Below are 7,652 nucleotides of genomic sequence, written 5' to 3'. Positions count from 1 at the left end.
TGAGGTATTCCTACCATTTATAAAAATTCAAAATGCTTCCTCTGACAAGAAATCTGAGTCCACCCTTCCTCAGCCTTTTCCTGCACTTTTCCTGATGCCACATCCCTTCCTTGTTGTCTATAAAATGGAATGGTTGACATTTTCAAGGTGGCTTCCTCAAGGAAGTATGTTAAAGTCGAGAACACAAATCACAAAATGATGCATTAATAACTGTAATCACATTAAAATTAAGACATTAATAAATAGTAAAAAAAAAAAAGTAACAAGCTTCCAATAATGGAAGGCATTTGCAATATATACAACTGACAAAGGATTTATTTCCAGATTATATGAAGTCTGTCTTACAAATATAATAAATAAAAGAGAAGCAATCCAATAAAAAGCAGGGAAAGGAAATAATCATGGATTTCACAAAAGAAAATTTGGTTCAATAAGGATAATGATGGCTGTTCTACTGGTCCAGTGTGGGTCTTCTACTAAGTTGACGGCATTTTACTATGTAGTAATTCAGGGACCAGATTCAATTATCTCTCAGGGCAGCAGGCAATTTGTTTCCAGACAATAGAGAAGAAACACTCTTATTTAAAATTCTATCCAGGAAATAAGACATATTCTCTTCCATAGGGGAGAATGTGTCACATATCTACACGTAGATTAGTAGCAAATATGGCAGCTGCCTCCCAGTGACAACTTCACACGTGGGAAGTAGGTCATGAAATTTTGGTGGACAGCAAGCCATCTCTGCCACAAATATCCAATGAGAATAGGCTAAGATGCTCTACCTCATAAATAATCAGGGAAACAGAAAGTAAAACCACATGAGATATAATTTTCTATTCACCAGAATTGTTAAAATTAAGAAATCTGTCAATACCCGGTGTTGTTGAAGAAGTAAAGTATTGGGAACTCTCATACTCAGGTGATGGAGATTTAAATTAGGAATACTTTTTAACAATTAATAGACTTTATTTCTTAGAGTAGTTTTAGGTTTACAGAAAAATTGAGCAGAAAGTTTCCGAATGCTTCTCCCCTGCCCTTACCCAGTTCCTCTAATTATTAACATCTTGCATCTGTGTAATTCATTTGTTACAACTGAACTAACATTGATATATTATTGACTAAAGTCCATAGTTAACATTAGAATTCACTCTTTATGTTGTACAGTTTTTTTCGGTTTTTGACAAATACATAATGACATGTATCCACTGTTACAGCATCATACAGAATAGTTTCACTGCCCTAAAAATCCCCCCTTTGCTCTACCTATTTATCCTTCTCCCCCTCAAGCCCTGAACCCCTAGTAACCACTGATCTATTTGCTTTCTCTATAGTTTGCCTTCTTCAGAATGTCATATTGTTGAAATCATATGATGCAGCATTTTCAGACTGGCTTCTTGGTATAAATATATTACAGAAGAGCTTAGTAATGATAGTTAAGTTGAACATACACATGCCTACAATCTAGTAATTCTTCGGTGTATAGAATTTACAGAGTCTCTTGCATATACGGACAAGATGATGTACAAAAATGTTTGTGGCAGCATTGTTTGTAATAGCAAAATGCTGAAACAAACAACATAGCCATAGAAAATAGAATAGATAGTGTGTGATAGCTTTACAGTGGAATACTATACACTATGGCTGAATTTCACAAGGACAATATTAGACAACAAAAGCAAAGCTTAGAAAAATAAATATAATACTATTCCATATAAATGCAGTTCTAGAACAGGCAAAATTGAAGGATCAATATAGAAGTGTTAAAACTGTAAAGAAAAGTAAAATAATATTGAAAATATTAAAGATAGTGGGTATTTTCAAGAGGAGACGAAGACATAATTGAGGAGAAGACATAAGGGGCTTAACAATATTGTTAGTTTTCTACTAGTTAAGCCTAGAGATTGTTAAATGAGTTTTTCTTCTAATATTATTCTTTAAAGCATGAGTATATGTCACATATATATAAAAACACATACACATATATACACATACAACATACTATATACAAATAGACATATATATTTAAACTATATATGCTCTTTTTTAAAACCATTTAAAAAATTTTAAAGTTTAAATAAATTTTCCAAGTAAAATGAATAAAAATATTGTTCAAGTTTAAAAAATATTCAAGTGATTTAAAGGACTTAGGATTTGACCTCGCATGTAGAGTAGTTTGAGTACCACCTCCACTAAATATTGCTAGTTTATTGTCACTGGGCAATTTAATAAGCCTGTCTTAATATGAATTCCCTCTTTTATACCAATTACTGGGATCAAATGAAATAATAGATATGGAAATATTTGTCACAGGTATCAGCTTATAGCAATAAAGTTAGCTACGTTTGTCTTAAGAAGGGATGTTTTCTCAAGGACCGAAGACAAAACCTTACCATTTCAGATGAAAACATATGACACTATATTTTTTAACTTGGAGCAAGGAAATACTTTTTTAAACATTCAGATATATTTAGATTAAACTACACTAAGTCCTGCCTGAGTTCAATTCAGGTTGCCCAGATTTCTGGATATTTTTACTAGAGCTTCTTAGTCCCATACCCTGAAAGACTGAACCCCCTTATCAGATTGGACAGATCACTCATAATCACATCATCACTTGGAAAGCCACTTGAAAATCTCTACAATCATTACCATGCTTCGCACCCAATTGGCCATCCTAGGACACAGAGGGCTACAGTCAAGTTTGAGTTCACCACCAGGGTCCAGTACGAGTCCTGTCTGGACAATTTCCCTGGCCTTTTACAGAAAATCATCTCATTTCAATTTGTGGCTAGGTACACTCAATTTAAGGAAAAAATAAAGTGACATACCATGTCACCATAACTTTATAAATGTAACTGAAACAGAAATTTGGACAATTGATAAGTAATTAGAAACAAAAATAAAACTAAATATCTAATTACTGTCATTCATAAAAATAAATGTCAAACATTTTACAAAATTAAACACAAAAATAAAATCATGAAACTGCCAGACGGAATATTTTTGTTATCTTGAGAAGGGAAAAGCTTTGCTATATAAAATTTGTAAACTATAAAAAAAAGTAAAATAAAATGACTAAAGGCTGTGACTGCTTAAAAATTTTAAATGCTTATAAGACACAGGATGCCATATGAAAAGGAAAAAGAAAAGCATTTAGGAAAAGATAGTTGTGTAGGTATTTTTTTAGCAAGCCTTTCCCATGACTCTCTAAAATGAACAAAAACTGAACAGAGAGGAAAGCTAAGTCCAAGCTGAAACAGAGACTGAAAAAAGAGTGTCACATCACTAAAAAGCAGCTATTCAGAGAGGAAGGATGCTCATGGTGCATGTGCAGGATGGAGCAGGTCTTATATCCAATCAACAGGAAAAACAATGCTCATCATGGTGAAAATGTTCCTTTACTTAGTATATTCTCTAGAGCTCCTTTCATATCCCGATTCCTCAGACTGTAGATAAAGGGATTTAGCATGCGAGTGACCAGACTGTACAATACAGACACAATGACGTCCTTGTCATTGGAGTTACTGGATGAGGGGGAAAAGTACTGTCCAATAATTGCTCCATAGTACAGAGACACCACAGAGAGGTGAGAGCCACATGTGGACAAAGCTTTGCAGATTCCCTTGGTGGAGGGGACTCTAAGGACAGTGGCCCCAACGTGGCCATAAGAGACCAGGATGCATATGAATGGCAGAGTAATGACCAACACTCCCCCAGTGAGGATAACCAGCTCATTGACTATGGTGTCTGAGCTGGACAGCTTAAGTAAGGTGGAGAGGTCACAGAAGAAGTAGGAGAGAGTGTTGTCTCCACAGAAAGAGAGACGGGCCAGGAGGAGGGTGTGTAAAAGGGCATTAGTGCAGGATAGGACCCAGGACACAGTTACTAGCAGGAAACACAGGTTCTGTGTCATGATGATAGTGTAGTGGAGAGCGTGACAGATGGCCACATACCTGTCATAGGCCATTGATGTGAGAAGGAAGCTGTCAACAGACCCAAACAATATGAAAAAATACACCTGGGAAATGCACCCAGCATATGAGATGGATTGACTCTGTGTTTGCATATTCAGGAGCATTTTTGGAGCTGTGACCGATGAAAAAGAGACATCAGTGAAGGCCAAGTGGCTGAGGAAGAAGTACATGGGAGTGTGGAGGTGAGAGTCCAGCCTGATGAGCAGGATGATGAGCAGGTTCCCCAGAACAGTGGTCAGGTACATGCCCAGGAAAAGAGTGTAGTATATGCCTTGCTTCTCTGTCCAGATGGGGAGCCCTAGGAGGAGAAATTCAGAAACACTGCTCTGATTATCCCTCCTCATGTTCTTCTCTTTTGCTGGATATTAAAAAAAAACTAGATGGAAACATGAAAGAGTGAGAAATCATTATGACTATCACATAATGGAAACATGGAACTAATCAGTGCAAGAATTTTAACCTGAATAGCTCATGCTTTTTGTCCCGCTAATGGGCTAGTTATGATATGACATCAGGTTATTATGCGTCCACCTAGAAAACAGCCCAATCACTTTTGGAGAAACCATGAAATATCAGCATGGTGATGAGATCAGATCAGGCTCAAACTTGAGGAGTCCAGGAGTTCATGACAGAAACCTGAGATTAGGAAATTGTGGTGCAAGGCTAAGTCAGTAACCAGTTGTTAAAAACACTAGTAGAGGCTCTCTAATTGGTCTGTTGGCCTTTTTTAACCTTCACCATGCCACTCACAAATGTTTCAGCTAATGCTTTATTTCCATGGATTGGAGCAAGGTAAGACAACCCAATGGGCTACTCTGGATCTCCCAGAAATCAGGATTTGGAGACTTGGTGGAAACATCATAGGTAACTGGTCAAGGCAAGAGCATTAAGGACAAGAAGCTATGTCAATAATATAAAAGATCCAGTGACAGACCTTGTAATGTAGCAATCAGTCCTTCCTTTAGGAAAATTCCTTCCCACTCCTCAACACTTTCTGTCTACCATCACTCTTTATAAAGGAATTTTCACAGAATGTGGAGGAAAATATGTGTTTCTTATCCAAATTCCCTCCTTATTCCCTCAGTTCTACACAGATCATTCTTATTCACATTCTCAGAATACCGGGAAATACTTTGACTTTTCCACTCATATCCTGGATCTGCCAAAGAATAAGCTCTTTGTAAGTGTCTGTCCAGCGTAGTTTCTCAAATAACTTTTTCATAGTTACTCCTTTTTCACAGTTACTAACCTAAGTTTTATGCCAATGATTGATAACTGATATTTTTCTTGTCATATTCTAACACTTCTTGTACTTTGCTAATACTATCATTTCTCTCTCTTTCTTCTTCAGGTCAGTTACTCTTAGACTAGCCCATGGGAACACTCACAAAATGATAGGGAAAGAGAACATTATGGTTTATCTACTAAAAAATAGAATCCACACACTGTATAAAGATTCATTCTAAAGGTCCTTTGCTATGAGAGCTTAGAAACTGTCTCACTGTAGGACTCATCATTCATCTTGAGGGTTAAGTACAGTTTACGTTATGTACCAATTCTCCCAATTGGAACTGAAATTATCTCTATAATTCCTACCCTCGTCAGTCCACTACATTAAAAGTCTTGTTATTTTAATATTTTTACCTGAGATGAATTACACATTCAGTGTTGCTAGTCATTATCATGTTAATAATAATCAGTCTATCACAAGAAAGTGCTAACTAGCTCTCTGACGGACATTCAGGTTGTTTCTAATATCATTCTATTTCCTGCAATATTTCATTAATAATATTGTCTATATGCCATTTTTGACATTAGCACATATATATGTAGGATAAATGCCTAGAAATGGAATTGGGGGATATATACACTCACAATTTTGATAGATATTGTCAAATTACAAGAGTCTAAGGTAGTGAGGAAGACTTTTCTTACGAGTTCTTTACAATGAGTCGTGTATAATAAGAGCCAGTTGTGTGAGGTTTATAAAAATGGGCATTCTACTTGTTTGCAGAGGACAGAGCTATGGTATTTGAGGAACAGAGAAAATTCAGGAGCATAGTCAGCATGGGAACGTTAATTAATAAGCCAGATTATGTAAGTTGTTTTCTGCTATAAAGGAAAGTTTTGATTCTATTCTCAGAGCAATAGAACACCCATGAAAAGTTGTAAGTGAAGAAGTGAATGAAAAATTTTAAACAGTATGCTGGCTACAGGGTAGAGAACAGATTACAGGCAAGACTGTCAGCAGGAATCTTAACTGGAGGCTATTGCAGTAGTTCAGGTACAAAACAATACCTGCTTACACCCAGATCATAGCAGCAGAGATGAAGATAATTGCAATTTGGAATAAAATTTGGAAGAAAAACCAACAAGACAGTGGGGGATGAAAGATAAGCAAGAAGTGATAGGTTTTTTATTCTCTCAAAAATTAGATAAAATATCAGTTTGAGATAAATTGTTCTACATGGAGCAGTCTGTTATACCCTGGTGTGAGGAGTAGTAGAGCGGTAGACACAAACACACACACACATAAACACATGCAATGACCCTACTGAATATGAATTCTACTCCTGCTCTGACATTGCCTCTTAGGTGATGAGCACATATACCTTCAGCTACAAGGCCAGGGAAGGCTCTTCCATTTCTCCCTAGAAGACACAGGACACAATGCAGCAGGTGGAGTCTCTAAGGGTCTCAAAGATGCACTGCAACAGGGAGAAGCATTATCAGTTCAAAACCAAACAAGATAGATATATGGACACACACCTGTTTACAACTCCTGAGTGATGGGTGTAGGTTCTATCTTTACCAGTCATGGAGAGGATCATTGAGGGTGAAGAGGGGTGCTCCACCCCCAGCTACAGATTAGAGACAAGCAGGAAATAATTGCTTCCTTACCTTTGGTTTCCTCGAGGGAAGAGCTGTTTGTTGATAGCAGGCAACAGGAGAGTTCACGCCTGGAGGAATAATGATAATAAGCACAAAGCAGCTACTAGGAACTTGGTGATTCACAAAGGTTTTTGCCGTCTCTTTTGTCCTTGGAGAAAATGTGACTCGGAGTCCATAACAAACCAAACTGTAGCCTGAGTGTGTTAACCAAAATTTCTTATTTCTGAACCACTTGCTATTTCAAGAACACCAGAAACACTCTAATACTTTAATTCTCTGAATAAAAGATTGAGAGACTTTATATCCCATCACCACAGACAGACCCTGTGAAACGGACCACAGTTTCTATAAATCTTGGTCTCCTGCCCAAGGGCTATGGAGTCAGCATTCTCTTGGTGTAAGCTTCTCACAATACCATAGATTAACCATTCAAAATATGCTTTCCACTAAACCCCTTACAAAATTGATTCCAAATTTATTGCCTACATCTCCAACTCCATTTTTTCAAAGCCAGGTAGAAGATGAATATCAGGTGCTGTTATCGGAGATGAAGATGTGTGAATATTCATGTGCTATTAATTTGTTCTGTTTAATGTTAAATCAATCAATACTTAGAACTGCTGTTTGAATGACGAGTCTTGTAAGGTATTTAGATTTCAGAAATGGATTCTAGGTCCTGTGGATCATGGTTGATCATCTGTTGCCCTAATTATAATGCTACAATTGACCTACCTGTGTTCCTAAAAGTCAAGAGTCAACAAGACTTCCTTCTCAAACCAGAAGAAC

At 36.9% G+C, this 7,652-nt stretch overlaps 1 pseudogene; it reads right to left on the bottom strand.

The window, feature by feature from the left end:
- Positions 1 to 3,379: 3,379 nt before the first annotated feature.
- LOC131393699 (olfactory receptor 1J21-like) lies at positions 3,380 to 4,382 on the bottom strand (annotated as a pseudogene).
- Positions 4,383 to 7,652: the final 3,270 nt, after the last annotated feature.

The sequence above is a fragment of the Diceros bicornis genome, chromosome 28 (genome assembly GCF_020826845.1).
Source record: "Diceros bicornis minor isolate mBicDic1 chromosome 28, mDicBic1.mat.cur, whole genome shotgun sequence".
Lineage (NCBI taxonomy): Eukaryota > Metazoa > Chordata > Mammalia > Perissodactyla > Rhinocerotidae > Diceros > Diceros bicornis.
The sequence above is the reverse complement of the archived record's forward strand: the minus strand, read 5'-3'. Positions and strand labels throughout refer to the sequence as shown.